The 16,364-nt window shown below is 42.5% G+C and overlaps 1 protein-coding gene across 4 annotated transcripts in view; it reads right to left on the bottom strand.

Annotated features, from left to right (window-relative positions):
* ACVR1 (activin A receptor type 1) overlaps positions 1–16,364 on the bottom strand; it is a 397,514-nt gene that overhangs the window by 82,639 nt on the left and 298,511 nt on the right. The gene's annotated exons all lie outside the window — the stretch shown is intronic.

Raw genomic sequence — 16,364 nt, 5'->3', positions numbered from 1 at the left:
AGGAACTGAGAAAATAGCCAAAATGTAGCAAAACAAAAATGTAACTTACCCTGTAACGATCTATTTGTAGGTTGCAGTGCAGTAGATTCACGTTCTTTGTATACTCCTGCCATCTAGTGTTTGGGGGGAGGAGGGATGTTTAAAAGCTGTTTTTCTTCGAAAGAAGTCTTCAGGCTTGAGATATCTCATGACTTCTCCCTTAACACAATGCACCAGGATAAAGACTCCACCTCAGACTGCTTTCCCTATTAGGTGAGTAATGTATGTGGTGTGTAAGGAACTGAAATAAAAACGTAAGTACTGTGCATTGTGACCAAATTAATAATATTGTAGCATGTGCAATCTTGTGAGAGGTGCAATCGCTATAGATGAAGCCATCATCCCCAACTATTTCTTCACTGTCCTTACAGTCAGGGGATATGGTGTATGAAAAAGAAACAGGTGTATTTCAAATGCCATCACCATCTACTTGTCTCGGTACCCTTTGGCTCTGGCAATGTTTAGCACAGCTCCAAGGAGAGGATGTATTTGCTGTGGGTTGAAATGTCACTCCTTGGCATAGATCAGAGGTCTTCAATCTGGGGGTCGGGACCCCCAGGGGGGCCGTGGAGACCTGGAAAGGGGGTCGCACATTCCCCACAGCTGATTCTTAAAATGCCTCAGCTGAACTTTAATTTGAGTCTCCTGTGCTGTGAAAGCCACAGACAGCTAAGGAGACTTTCAGCCCAGGGCTTCTGCTTCCTGAATGAAAAGCAAATGTGCTCTACGAGCTGATCTGCAAATGTAAAGGGTGCATGGGAGCAGCTTTAAATGATCAAAGCTTTGTGAGGACAAACTTTTTTTTTTTTTTGAGGGGTAGTGCGAAGAGTTAACAACTGAGCTGTAAAGTGCATGTTTTTAATTGTAATTGTATCTACACAGCGATTACATCACCTGGAGGTGTTGAAGGGACAGCTATTAAAAAAAAAAGGTATTGAATGTGCTCTGATATTACTTAAATCCACATTTTGGAAGCACAGTTTTATAATAAACCTTTTTGTAGTGGCCTATATTATACTGCGTGCAATGCAAGTATAAAATAATGCCTTTTTATATATTCACAGTGCTTTCTGTCACAGGCTGTGACCTCATGGCACTAAAAATACATAAGTCACTATTCTCAACTGTACTAACAAAGATTTAGTTCTGTTGCTCTCCGGTTAAACACAGACCTCTGCAGTGCATTAACTAATAGAGGTTTCATAATGCACTACAGTGCATTTCCCAATGAGTAACAACCTCATTTTATTTATTTTTCATTTCAGCTGGCTATTATTTTATATGTAGCTACCTGGCGGTGAAAGACTTAAAAAAAAATTAGAGAATATTTTGGGTTTATTTATGAGAGGCTTGCGCTGCTGGAGCATCACTTTTTTTTGATGCTCCAGCATCACCAGCCTCTCAATCGTACCTATGAGCTGACTCAAAGCCACCCTGAGCGGATTGCATGGCCTTGTAGACATGGAGTAAGGCAAGGCAGTGCAAGTCGCTGCATTGCCTTACTTTGCGTCAAGGAGGTGTTCCACAGGCGTAGTGTTGGGTGTTCCTCTGCAACACAGATGGATTTTGACGCTGCCCCAGATTTACAAAATCACGTAAACTGGAGCAGTACCAAAACCTTACTTCTCCCCAGAGCACGCATAATGAGGAGAAATGTTTTAATTTCTCCTTGTTTTTTTCTCTTTCTATGTGTGCTGCTATCTGCCACACATGTAGAAAGAGGTACAATGCCTTACTGGATTGTTTTTGTGCAGGAAGGTGCCCCTTCCTGCACAAATACAATCCTGCCTATGTTGGCACTAGGCAGCAATTGTGCGCCAGCGCAGGGGGAAAGTATTGTACAGAAATGTACTGTATTTCATAAATACGGTCCATTCTTGCCCTTTTGTATTTGAGTGTGGCAGTGTAGCAAGAAGACTTGCAGCTCTGCCCCATGTCAATTCCTAATAAATGAGGACCTTTGTTTTTAGCCACACCCTTGACCACGCCCCCACACTCACTGATCTTTGATTTGCTAAACACTTTTTAATATTATTTCCTCACAGTAAAAATGATTTGCTGTGTGAAATGGGGATGTTTATTATTTTTGATGATGAGGAGTACGAGGTTCTAGAAATTTTTATCAGGAGGGGGTCCTTACACCTAAATTTTTTTAATAGGGGGTCCCGGCATCAAAAAGTTTGAAGACCTCTCGCATAGATGGAGGTTCCTAGCATGTATAGCAGGAATAATGCTCCCTGTGTGCATGGTAAGTACTGCAGTTGGCTGTAGATCTTTATCAGCCAATCTTCCAAGTATGGGAAGACGTTAATGGCACAGCGTTGCATATGTGCTGTCATCAACACTATACATTTGGAAAATACCCTGGGGGCTGTTGTGTTGTCCACTTACCACAAAGTACAGGTGGCAAGGATGTGCCGAATGTATGGAGAAGTGGAAACAGGCGTTCTTGAGAATGAGGGTCGCCATGTGGCTCCAGTACAGAGCAACAGGATGCCATTGTACAGGGTCTGCTCAGACTAATGTAACAATTTAAAAAGCAGTAGGTCGAGAAAAGGCCACAGTATACCATCTTTTTTGTGACTTTGTAAGTACAGGGAGTACACTTCTAAGCCGTGCTGGTGTGGAGAGCACCTACTTGTGCGAGGTTATTTCTTCCCAGTGCAGGGAAAGCAATACAGGCAAGACAATGTTTGGTGGCCATCTTGAACTTTTGTCACAGTAATCACCTTGACTGTAGGACTTGGAGGTGTGAACCCCTTAAAAAGGATGCTGCTGTTGAATGCCACCACATTTGGTGGTTAAGGCACTCTTGGCTTCCCTTCTAGGCTCCTGTTTGCAAAACTCTGCTTTAGGTGATTGGGTTTGCAGGGCACCCACTGGTTTGCCATTACTGTGTCTTTCTTTTCTAACATGTTGTCCATCTGAGGTGCAAACAGATGCTCTCCATGATACAACATGTTGATGAGGTGGTGCTGGAACTCATGATGAAAGCCAGGCTCTCCGAGACGTGCATGTGTCTGAGGATTACGTTTGTGTTGACTTCTTCAAAGGTTACACCAAATGCGGCCATTCAAGATTTTTCTTTCCTGACAATTTCCATTCCTATCAGTTGGCCTCTGGCAGGTGTTCTAACAGCTACTCCCTTTCCTTCCAGTGATACAGATTGTGCTGACAAGGAGCCCGACAGAGTTGGCAATCCTCCAATGAGTAGCCACTATCACAGCAATTTGCATGCCAGCAGCACCTATCTTCGTGCTTTACTTTTTAGGCGGCAGGGTATTCTCATCACCATAAGCTCTTAATCTGACCTGTGGATGGCTACGGAGTCTGTAGCCATGTGTCCTTTGGTGTTAACCCCCAGCTTACCACTCAAACCTTAAAGGCTCCTTAAAACTCTGTGTTCCACTTACTCATGCTTTGTGCATTAGCAGATACTGCACCAACCTTTCTGTTTTGAAAAGTGCTTTCAAAAGAAAGTACTCATCCCCTTCCAACATGTAGTTTGTCTTTGAGGTGGCAAGCCACCCTTTAAATAACAGTATGGTTGGACATGGCGAGGGTGAGACCTTAAATGGCAAAGGCTATAGAGTCCTCCAGTAGTCTATATATGATAATCCTCCCATGGGTTATCCCCATCCTCTGTGCAGGATCAAAGTAAGGGTTCTGAGGGATGTACTGGTGGTGATGATCTGAATCAATGTGGTAGAAATGAATAGACTCCCTGGGTGATGGTGGTCTGTGTGGTTAATGAAGTGATGCGGACGTGTGCAGTACTGATGGTAGCACTGAATGTGTCTCAAACTGTGCTCCAGGACTATTGGCACTTTCCCTGCTCCTTTTAGGTGTTTGGATAAATACTTTGCTCGACTGATATTGCCTCTTCAAATGCAAGTTCTTTTTCTCCCAAGGAACTGGCTATGATGTGTGTTGCTCTTCTGGAGGTGGTGGACGAACAAACATTTTCCCTGTGGAGGGGTATATAAAAGTCCTGTGCTGCTTAACTTCGGGCACCTCTGGAAACGATATCTGGAAAACACCCACCCACCTCAGATGTAATCACTGAGACGTTTTCAATGTTGATTTCAGTGTTGGCCTTGGAGGCTGCTTTTTGGACTTTAGTTCCAAGGACAGCTAATCTTGCCCATAAGTTGGAATCAGTAGCTGAGAAAGGACTTGGTTCCTTTGGCTCGAGGCTTCTCTGAAGCTCTTTGGTGCTGAGCAGGCATGAAGCAGGAGGTCAAACGGGAAGGGTGGTGTCTTTTGTGGCCAGTGTCTGGGCTCGGAGCCTGAATACCTCAGGAGCAGTGTTCAGCATCTGGCAGTGACTGTTTTTGATGCAGATTCCCCAAGGATTGACCCTCAGGTGTGGGTCCAGGAGTAGTTTTTGTCTTGGGCCCGGAGGTTGCTTGTCGTGAAATAGGGAAGTTGGGGCCCGCAGTTGAAAAGATCTTAAGCTCTGTTGCTCCTGAACTGGCAGAACGCCCAACTAACCCTCACCTTTGTGATAGGCTCCCTCACATTATTTGGAGCTGAATGCAGTGTGTACGTCAGTGGGGTCTTGACGCTGCATCCTGGGGTGTGCCCAGAGACATTGTCTCCAGTACTGACGGTCTTTATTTCTGAACGCCTGGCACACCGAGCTGTTCAATTCCTCGCAGATTTGAGGGAGGCAATGGCTGCACACCCGATGCCGGGCCGACCACTGAAGCTTGAAGTTACCCTAACAAGAGAATTGCAAAGGTTTATTATCCATACCACTCCCCAGACAGCCATTCAAATACAATCTGAGTTCAAGGCGCAAAAACTATTCCAGCGACGTTAGGCTTCAAAGTAGTGACACCTTTGATGAGGGAAGTGGATACTTTATGACTCAAACAAAAAGTAACAGAAAACTGGTTGATGGACCCAGAGCTTGAGCTCAAACATACAAACGTGATTTGGGGGGAGGGAACACATTTGAGGTGCAGTCTTTGTCTTGGAGCATTGTGGGCTAAGGGAGGAGTCGAGAGATTTCAAGTCTGAAGACTTCATCCAAGAAAAACAACCTGCAAACGTCTGCACCCAATACTAGCTGGCAGGTGTATGCATAACTTGGGATGAGCAGCAGCACGGGAAAAAACAAAATGGGAACATGTACTGTTAAAGAAAGCATGTTTGTTCCTCAGAATGGTATCAAGCAAAGATTGCCTGTACTATAGTCAGCCTCGTCTCAGCTTTCATGAAAAGGCAGAGAAGCAAGAAAAAAAAATACAATTTAGCTCAGTTTCTTCAATTTTCTAAGTAGCTGTAGCTCACCCACATTCTGCACAGGTGACATCTCTGCCCGCCCACATGATTTCACACCATGGAGATTAGCAGGACTTGTCTGCTGTTTGGCAATTCTCTAACATGAGACAAATGTGTAATTTACATTGAAACCATTATTTTGTTAATTGGGCAACTGAATTGTTTCCTGGTTCAACTTCTCCCAGGTACCCCTTGTACTACGCACCCATGGACAAGAGTACTTTTTAGGTACTTTGTCGACGATGACCTCAAATCATCAGGTTTGAAACGTCAAGTGTCAAAGAAGCCTAAATTGAAAAGAAAACCTCAATTGCTTAGGCATAAAATATACCTTGAATACTGAGATCCTCTGTAACATGTTCAGGAAAGACAAATTCTGTGTGTACTCAGGCCTTTGTTAATTTATAGACTGGAACAGGACTTCATTCGTGCTTAAATTCAATAGATGTGCAGTCTGACCACCGAAAACAGGGTGCATCCATAAGGGTAATTTCCCACTATATTATGTACTCTTAATGAATGCCATGTTGCTACAGCAATATGTATAAACCAAGGTACAATGCAAACTACTGATATTCTAACATTTAATATGTTAAGGTAGCTAGGGGAGAATAATCCATATCTGCAATAATTAATTAAATCGTTATTGCAAGGTTAACTAAAACCACTGTCAGGTGCATCATCGTGCAATACTCAGGAAAATATACATCAAAGAATACATGTGTCACGTAAAATCATATTAATACATACATTTAATTACAAATCAGGTAATTTGGTTAAATAGTAAACATTAATATTGAAAAATAGACTAGGCTGCTGGAATTCTGTGGCTGCGGGGATATATTTTTTAAACAAAATATTATTATGTTTTCCAACAAAACAAAAAACATCTGCTAGGTCTGGGCAGTACGGTATTCAACAATTACAAATGCGTTGCACACCAAAGGTCGGATGTCGGTACTTAAAGCAATGAATAACATAAGGCACATTGTGTACGAATCATTGCTGACCTGCCCATTCAAACCAAAAAAATTGCCCACCCCTCTTCCCACACTAATGCATGCCCCTACCCCGGTCCGCAGTCACACAACATGGCTCTAGCATCCTACAGTATAGACACGTTTTGAAAGCTGATTGGATAGGACTAGTCGCTTTCTGTTCATATGAACCCTATGTGGTCTTTGCTGTTTATATTGTGGATCCATCTCTTTTATATCCTAACATTATTGACTCTGTATATATTTTTTGTTGTGGAGCCATGTTTAGTGGTTTGAAATGTTTTTTGATGTAATTTTATTAGTTTTTTCTTAAAATTGTTGTTGGCACCTTCCTTTTTCTTTAACCTTGATTTGTTTGACACACAATTCCTGGAACTGTTTTGGTTAATAACAGATCTAATTGCCATAAATTTGGGGTTTACAGGCAGCCCCTGTATTATGCATATTCGACAGGTTCAGGCAGGGCTATGATACAAAGATTGTTTCTCCATGTCCTGCTCTTAGCACCTTCAGCTTTACTTTATAATACTTTGACTTTGTTTTCCACTCCTATCATTGGCTCTCTCATAGACACTATTTCAGGTGTGGTTTCTTCTCGTGTGCACTCAGTAGCCGTGTCTCTTTCAGCTAACCTATCGTGATCATCTCTTAGGAGACCTATGTTAGTACCAGCTGTATTGATTTTCAGTTGAAGTGCCTCCCTGGAGGCAGCTATCGCCTGGTGTATAGTCTCCAAGGTGGTCACTGACTGATCTCCAGATCGAGGAACCATACCTGAAGCCAAAGCTACCGGGGTAGTCAGGTTTGTGTTGAAAGAGGAGCCACGGTCCGCTATCTCTTTTCTTCTAATATTTGCCCATTCCTGAGTGTTCAATTCAGGCCAAAGGGTGTGATGATGGGGGAGCAAAGAATGAATTGAGCCTGTCAGGAGGTGAGGACAATCCTAGCGCTGGATCCCCTCTCGCACCCAGAACAGGCGGCCTGCGATTGTATGGTGTGGACCAAAGCAAGAGGAGGATCTCAGAAACGAGAGGGGAGGACCTTAATGGGTCTCCATCGTTCATGGTCCACCAACTCCGCTAATGTTGCTGTAGGTCAGTCCCCCCTCCGCGTGGACTCTTCTGATAGCAGGAAGTGTGTGCATTTGCGGAGTTTCGCGATGTTAGACTCCGCTCTGTGTTTCAATGGGCAGCGCGGTCAGTTCAGGGTCTCTGGCCACCCCTCATATCTTAGAGATCTCGGTTCTACGGTAGGCAATGATCCACAGGCATCGCCAGTCTGTAGGCCTCCCCTCAGTAGGTGCCATTCTGGTGCCCCTTCAGTGTAGGCAGGAATCTGCGGGCACAGGCCCCGCTCCTGATTAGTTCCCTACATCTACTCAGCCCACGCTGCTTAGTTTGCTCACTGCTCCGCTGCCCTGATGGCCTTGTCCGGCTCCTGCTGTAACCAGTTGCTGCGGCACCCAGATCACTGCCGAGTCACCCGTTGTACAGGGGCCCTCACCGTGGCCAAATCCCAGCCCAGACCCCGCCCCACAGCCACTGCACCGGCACCTCCTGCAACCCACACAGGCATTCCTGGTTCAGGAGATGCAGTCAGGCCGATTCCTGTTGCGATCCTCAGGCTATGTGCCATTTTGCAAAAAAGGCTGTGCAGTTGCTGCGTGTGATCAGGGGCATCCATCTCCGGATGTTTGTCCAAAAGACTAGGGTGGGGCCAGTATTAATGCTGGCGCCACTCCCTTTCAAAGTATGAGGGCAAACAGAGCAATTTTAGATAGCGCCAGATGGTGGAGTTCGGTGAGGAATAATGCAGCTCATGACCTACTGTATCGGCACCTAGCCTCATCCCCCTCCCCCCGCAAATATAAAACATCATCTGCCTCGTAAGCTGCAGATTTTGGCCAAAAAGTCTGTTTAGAACACAAAAGGATCAAAGGTTACTAAATATATTGTGAAACGTGTTCCTGTGCAGAGAAGGCCTTTCTCAAAAGTTGACTGGTCATTTTTCAGTTGTTTACTGCTGTATTTGGCTGTTAGACTGGTACTAATGGGTACTAATGAGGTCTAACCTTTGCCCAGACGGTGTTAACATGAGTAAAAAAATTACAGAATAATTTAGCAAAAACATCACAAAATGTGGAGCATCAAGCCTCATAATATGTGTTTTCATGCCATATAAATTAGTCAGCCCTGTGGCATAATTTTGACCTCCTCTGCCATATTTTTACAGTGCCCCTGAAAAAAGGGGTTCTAAAAATAAAGCAGTAGTAACTACTACCGAGAGTTCTAAAATTTATTTTGTCTGCTTGCCAATTTCATACCTTCACTACTTAAACATTTTTCAGCTGCCCCTTGGCACTGCGTGATGTTTAGTAAACACAAGTGGGGTTTCAAGAACCACCACAATTCTCCTTGAACTCTTGGCAAGAGCAGACCATGATCTCTGTTACTAAATCAAATTCAAAACCTTCAGCTGCTAACCAAGTTTGGACATTTTCACCTACATCGAAGGGACAGAAGCACAATCTAAAGTATTTTACTTTAATTCAAACAGATTTGGAAGCGGAGAGATGAGGTGCAGTTTGATACATTGATTGGGCTTGGTGACTCTTAGAAGCTAGGTCAGTGGTTCCCAACCTTTTGACTTCTGTGAACCCCCACTTTATCATTACTGGAACCCAGGGACCCCCCCACTGAATGATTACTGGAATCTTGGGACCCCCCCACTGAGTCATTACTGAAAACTGGGACCTAATCTTTTAATATTATTTAATTTTCTAAGCAGTCGCAGACCGCGTGAGGAGGCTTTGTGGAACCTCAGGGGTCCCCAGACCACAGGTTGGGAACCACTGAGATAGGTTATTCAAATCGGGATCGCATGGTTTTACTTTCAGTAGCATTTCCAGGTAAAATGTAAAGGAACTGAAAGTGGTGCTTTCCACCCAACCTTCTTACACGTCAAGTAAACTGAGTGCATGCACCATGCACGCAACCGGGGATTTTTGGTAACTCCCAAGTACACTGCAACTCTGCTTAGTTCTGAGATTTCAGGCCACCGTCATGTGCACTCACGATTCAAAAGGCTAGATCCATTAATTTAACAACCATTGCAAGGGATTGTGGTGGTAAGTACAACTCTAAACTTAGTTGTGATTGTATGTTCGCAGGTGGTATTTAGAAGAAGGACCTAAAAAGATTGCATTATGCATTATCAAACCACACACTAGTTATACCAGGATATCTTTCAATGCAATATAGGAAATAACTTTACTCTGATCAACACATACAGAGCTTGAAGTCCTTTGCTACCTTATTTAAAACAAAGACTTGTGAATTGTGCTTTGGTTACATGGAGGCAAGTTGCTGTAGGTGTTTGTCCCCATCTTCAAACCATGCCGATCTTCAAAAGCTTACTCTGAGATAACCTCACAATAAAAAATCCTTCTGTCGACCGTCTTAATTTTTCTGCCGAAGATTAATGTATTGCACGTTAAGCTATTAACAGTCATTGTATTTTCCCGGACTAGCAGCTGCAGCAGTCCTGCATCAATCCTATTGAATAGGGCTGTCCTGGCTGCGTTCGGAACAGCTTTACCTCCTACTTTTGGTGGCCATGATCTTTTGTCACACAAAATATCCCTTAAATCTACAACACAGATGTTAAATATAAGGGGTGAAAAAGGCTCCTGTCTTCAACCTCTGTTGGTGGCTATTTTAGTCAAGTCTCAGCTGTTTTTTTTTACCATTAGGATGCGCATCCGTGTCTCACGACACAATTGTTGATTGATCACAAGAGTCTTGCGGGGACACTCCAGTGCGATACCTAGGCCGAGATATCTGAAATATGTACAAAGCACTGGGTAATCCTACTTAATAAAAAAACACATTCAGAAAAGCTTCTTTTAAACGTCTGGAAGATCAATGCTGGTAATTTTCAGCAATGTAAAGAGAAAAATGGTAACCTTATATATGGTTGTCCTCCTTTGGTTTGACAAACCCAATATGTCCCATCCAAAAGCTATCACCACTGGCCTAGTCGCACTGAACCTACATCAGATTGTATACAATCCCACACACATCGGTGGACACATCCTAGAAGTCATTTTTTCTAAACATGAACTAGTTACCTTTCATAGCATCACGCCAATTACATGGTCAGACCACCATTTGATAACTTTCTGACATAAAACTCCACAAATTAACACACACCCCACAACTTCTTATACACATGCACCTACCGACCTTGGAGCAAACTCAATTTTGATGACTTAGAAACACAACTAACAGCCAACACAGATCTAGAATCAATTAATTCTGTTCCAACCCTTTATGAGTGGCTACAGGAAGCTTTTGATATCCTAATACCACTCAGAAAAACTAATCAAGACAAAAGAAAACCAACACCTTGGAGAAACACAGAACTTAAAAAAATAAATCAACAAGTTGCAGCGGTCCTGGCTCAAAACAAACAACAGTCAAGACAAACTGCAGCTACACAAACTTAACAGAATATACAAATCATCAATCAAAAAAGCTAAAAAAGGTACGACTCAGACAGAATTCAAAATGCTAAATCTACAACCAAGGAGTTTAATAAAATTCTCAATGAAATTCGAAAACCTACATGCATGGAAGGAAGTCATCCCACTACTCAAGATTTCACAAACAAACTGGCAACTCATTACACAACCAAGGCAGACACATTCAACTCCTATTTAAAAGAGGAGAAAACAATCAGCACCAACCCCTTTCCTAAAAACCAACCCAGCCTCTACAGTCCTTCAAACAAATATCCCAAGGTGAATTTATGGATTTGGTCAAAGCAAGCAGACCTTCCGGTTGCCCTTCTGACCCTTGTCCACCACACATCTTCAAGAACATTCTTTTATCTACTTCTGCAGCCACACCTGTAAGAAGAATCATCAACAACTCTAACTACAGGAACTTTTCCTGTAAACCTGAAAAAGGCATACATACAACCGTCATTAAAGAAAACAAACCTAGACCCGCAGGACCCCAACAACTACAGACCAATCACAAATGGACCTTTCCTAGGCAAACTGATAGAAAGAGCAGCATTTACCCAGATGTCACAATTCATTGAAGACAATTCTATACTTTGACTTCCAAACTGGATTCCGCCCAGGAAGAGGCACTGAATCGGCACTCATAGCAATCTGGGATGATCTTAAAAACACAGCTGTCCGCAATGGAGTTGCTGCATGACTTCTCTTGGATCTCTCGGCTGCCTTTGATATGGTTGACCATGACACCCTAATTCAAAAAATCCACAAAGCCGGCATAGAAGGGACTGCTCTCGACTGGATTACATCCTATCTTCAAAAAACGATCTAATATCATCATCTATTCTCCCCCTTACTCGTCCAAACCCTACCTCACAAAAGCAGGGGTCCCCCAAGGATCAATCATATCACCTTTGCTTTTCAACATCTACACGATATCATTACCAGAACTGATCAATGATTTTCATCTCACATGCTACAACTATGCAGATGACACACAAATACTACTTAAATTACCCAAAAAAAACTTTTAAAACTCAGAAATCTTCATTTGCCCCAGAGCCATTGATCAGTGAATGACCTGGAGCCATCTCAGACTAAATGCCTCCAAAACAGAAATACTCATTTGTGGTGACTGGAAAAATTATGACCCACTGTGCGCCTGGCCTGACGATCTCGGACCACCTCCTCAATTATCCATGGAAATTAAATACCTTGGAATCACCATGGACTCCACGTTAACTAAGAATGCCCAAGTGGACAAATTAGCACGAATAAGCTTCATCACCTTGAAGACTCTACGACGCATCTTCCCCCACCTCGGATTTCCACACAAGGTGCAAGCTACTATCTCGCTTGTACTATCCAAACTGGATTATGCCAAAGGCCTCTACTATGGATCATCTCTATTATGAAAAAAACTACAACGTATTCAGAACTCCGCAGCCAGGCTACTATTACATGTAAAGCCACAAGCCCACATCTCCCCTGCCTTGAGAGCACTACACTGGTTACCCGTTGCCAGAAGATGCACTTTCAAGCTGCTCAGTATCACCCACAAAGCTATACATGGAACAGGACCGCTTTTTATCAGAAACAAAATAACCAAATACATTCAACAAAAAAACCTACGCTCGAGATTGGCAACCCGCCTTAGAACACCACCGTACAAGAAAAAGACTATAGATGGTACATCTTTCTCAGTTCAAGCAGCCAAACTATGGAATTCATTACCCCAAACTATAAGAGCCACAGATAATCTTGTCTTCAGAAAACTACTCAAGAGTTGGCTCTTTCCTTCATAACCACCATATTCAAACAACTATGGACTGTATATGCCTATGTTGATAAATATTTTTTTCTGATTATGTGTATATTCTAGTTACATATAGTTCTTTAGAAAATATGTATCGCTACTATGTTATAACAATAAACTACACGCACACTCTTTAAACCTGTTTAAGTATATTTACTCATGGTTTAAATATGTATATACATATATGTGTGCATATGTATATATATATGTTATTCTATGCTTAACATGTTCATAGGTCATTTCATAACTCCTAGATAAGTTGTTATACTAGATACTTATGAATCCCTGCTCTCATCTTAGATCACACTTATCTACCCATCACCATATGTCATGTTTCTATCAATCTATCCTCCATTCCCACCCTGACTCATCCCAAATCCATTCTACTACTTTCATCTCCTAAATAACTCTGCCTAAGCACTTCCCTCCGCTTCCACATCTAACTCACCCAAACCTCACTTTACTACCATGATCTCCTAAACAACCCTACTATATTCTCCTTCATTTATCTCACCCTGCTACTATGATCTCCCTAACCCCTTCCACAGACTCTTCCCTCTTTCATCCTCCCTTTACTCATCCCAAGCCTAAACACTTCTGGATTCTTTCATCCTCCACCCCTCCATTACTCCAGTCAATCTATCTAACAAACTCTCATATCCATGGTTCAAATTAACTCATAATAATACTAAAACTGTAATCATATTTCCCTATACTAATCCACCACTATTTCTTGTTGGGTTCCGGAGTAGCGTGCTACTTGCCGAAAAGCGCTTCGACGCCTCGTCAGGAGTAGTAAGCCCTATATAATTACTATTACAATTATGCAACAGAGTCAGGACATTATGCCCATTGTTGGAATTTTTTCTGTGTCAAGTTTCCAGGATACAACTTAGTTCTATAAAATATTTTCACTAAATTGATTTAGCTTTACAAAGATACCACACATTTCATGTATACATATTAAACTGAATTAATGTTTGAAGTTGTTAAAAGTCTGTGGCGTGTGGGACCTAAGGCTCAGGGACCAACAAAGTTTTAATTTTATTTATTTTTAAGTGTTGTGTTGTACCCAGTAGTCACCATCAATCAACCTTCACTTCCCTCAATATTCATTTTCAGAGTACAAACACAAACACATACTCAATTACTCGAAAATAATTAAGTGCAACCTCAGTCCAAGAGGACTTCCTAAAGAGGAGTACAGAAAAGGAATAGCATTCTCATAAACTTTGAATCTTGGGCACTGGCGCCATATGGCCTAAGGGCCTTTCCAACATGGACATCGAGACCTTTCTGGACGAACCATCTAGCTGTGAACTGGTGGGTGGCCTATGAGATTGAAGTAATTGTAAATTGTATTTATGTAACGCTTACTACCCCTGATGAGGTGCTTTGAGATAGAGGCCTTTTATGTCTTAGTTATATGAGGATGGGCACAATGTCATCTTCTTAACCACCTTAATAGTTAATCTCCTGCCACTGCGACATATCAGCTACTTGCATCTTGTAAAAGCATGAGACACTGAGGGAACAAGCACAATCAACGCACTCTGTACATAGAGGCAGCAATGAAGGCTGTGAGGATGATGATCCAGGTGAGAAGGGGAGAGGAAGGCCTTCAGCCGCCAGACGACTTCAGGGTGGTTCTATCGAAGTGTTTTCTTTCGCGGAGGAGCTGGCAGCGTGAACTCAGTGATCACACTTTTGCTGCGTCTATTACTGTTTCGCAAGTCCTGTGATTTGGTTTACAGCTTGCATTGATGGACCTCTCAGGGAGGTGATTTATTCGGTCTAAGGACACCCATTGGGATGTATTTTTTCTGCACAGTGATAGTGTAGGTTAATCCGCTGCACTTGGAAGCTAATTTGTTATTCACATCCTGCTATGTGAGATGTGTTTGGTTTAGTCTTTTGCTCCTGCAAATTCTAAGAATAAAAAATGTGTTTTTTCTCCTGCAAGCCGCAGTCTTTCAACGTTTGTGTTCCTTCCATAAGAAGTAAATCGAAATGTAATGTTTTGGTTTGTAGTTACACGTATTTTAATTTGATACACCTGCAATGTCACATCACATGCGCAATTACTTTGCTTTTGATGGTTTAAGATTGGAGTATCCAGCCCAGAGTTTGTCTGCGAATCTGAAGTACTGAATGAAACAGGAATTGAGCCAAGATCATCACTCATGAAATACAATTATGGACGAAATCAAAAATAATACTGTTCACAACAGGCATCCTTTTTAAATGACTATTGTTTATGCACAGAAAAAAATATTAATCAGTTAAGCAGCAGTGATGAGAGCACCACACTGGGCAGAAAACAACCCACCATTCCTCCAACAATGAAGGCAGCTTGATCAGGAGGCTGGGCGTAAGTAGGGTGACCAGACGTTCCGGATTTCCCTGGACAGTCCCTGTTTTTCGAGAACTGTCCCGGTGTCCCGACGCTTCTCTTAATTTTATATAAATGTCCCGGTTTTTGGGACAAAGGTCAGATCTTAAAATAAATGTCCCGGTTTTTGGGACAAAGGTTAGATCTTAAAATAAATGCCCTGGTTTTTGGGACAAAGGTCAGATCACTAGGGAAGCCTAAATGAATAACGCCTAAAAAATATTAAATAATTAAAGTAATTTATCTTTTACTGTCAGGCAACACAGTCCCTTGTCTGCTCCCAGCAGAGAGATGAGTGGGAAGCAGGGAGAGGTGGGTGGGGGTGGGTTGAGGGTGCACGGTGGGAGGTCATGCCATAGCTAATTTTATATTTGTAGTCATTTAAATGTGTGTTCATGTATATGTGTGTGTGTGTATATACATACAATATATATATATATATATATATATATATATATATATATATATATATATTCCAGCAACACAGTCCTCATTGTGGCGCGCATTCTTCGCTGGTGCACACAGAAGGGACGGACCAAACCCTTATTTAGCACCAAATCCACCATCAACGCGTTTCAACCAACAGGTCTTGTCACAAACTGAACAATTGTTTTGTTTGGAAATATATATATATATATTTAACACACCTGTATAGGCACACATTCACAAATCTACGCAAGAAAGAGACAGGCCAGATACAAAGGTGAGAGTAAAGTCTTTAGTCCTTCTTTTATGTCTGACCTGTCCCGGTTTTTGCTCCTCAAGATCTGGTCACCCTAGGCGTAAGGTAACCCCTCATACAAGAGTCTCTCCGCTCTGGATTGAAACACCTCCACTGTAACGCAAAAACTACACAACACCTTTGGATCTCGAGTCACGGGGCACTAACAGTCGGCACTAGAAGGAAACGCGTGCCATGAGCAGGAGAAGCTGCTTCAAGCGGAGCGACTACCACTGGGAGGAAGAGACACAGGAGGAAACCCTGCCCTGGATAAGGGAGATCGGCTCTAAATACCTCTATCTAATTTATTCTACCTCATGAATGACTCATCAGCGCAACCTTTATTCAAGGAGGAAAGAATATATATATTTGAAAAAAGAACACCCGTACGGTAGCCACTTAATACTACACGCCGATGGTATTCACATACATCTAAATCGCATGAAAACTCCAACACCCTGCTATGTGAACGTTTCTTCATACCACTTGCAGGACATGGTTGCCAGCGGGACAGCTAAGAATAAAGCAAGAAGCTACGAACCAGGTCAAATTTTGTCGCCCTTTGAGGTCTACGGTTTTCAGTG

Source organism: Pleurodeles waltl, chromosome 3_1 (genome assembly GCF_031143425.1).
Source record: "Pleurodeles waltl isolate 20211129_DDA chromosome 3_1, aPleWal1.hap1.20221129, whole genome shotgun sequence".
Classification (NCBI taxonomy): domain Eukaryota; kingdom Metazoa; phylum Chordata; class Amphibia; order Caudata; family Salamandridae; genus Pleurodeles; species Pleurodeles waltl.
The sequence above is the reverse complement of the archived record's forward strand: the minus strand, read 5'-3'. Positions and strand labels throughout refer to the sequence as shown.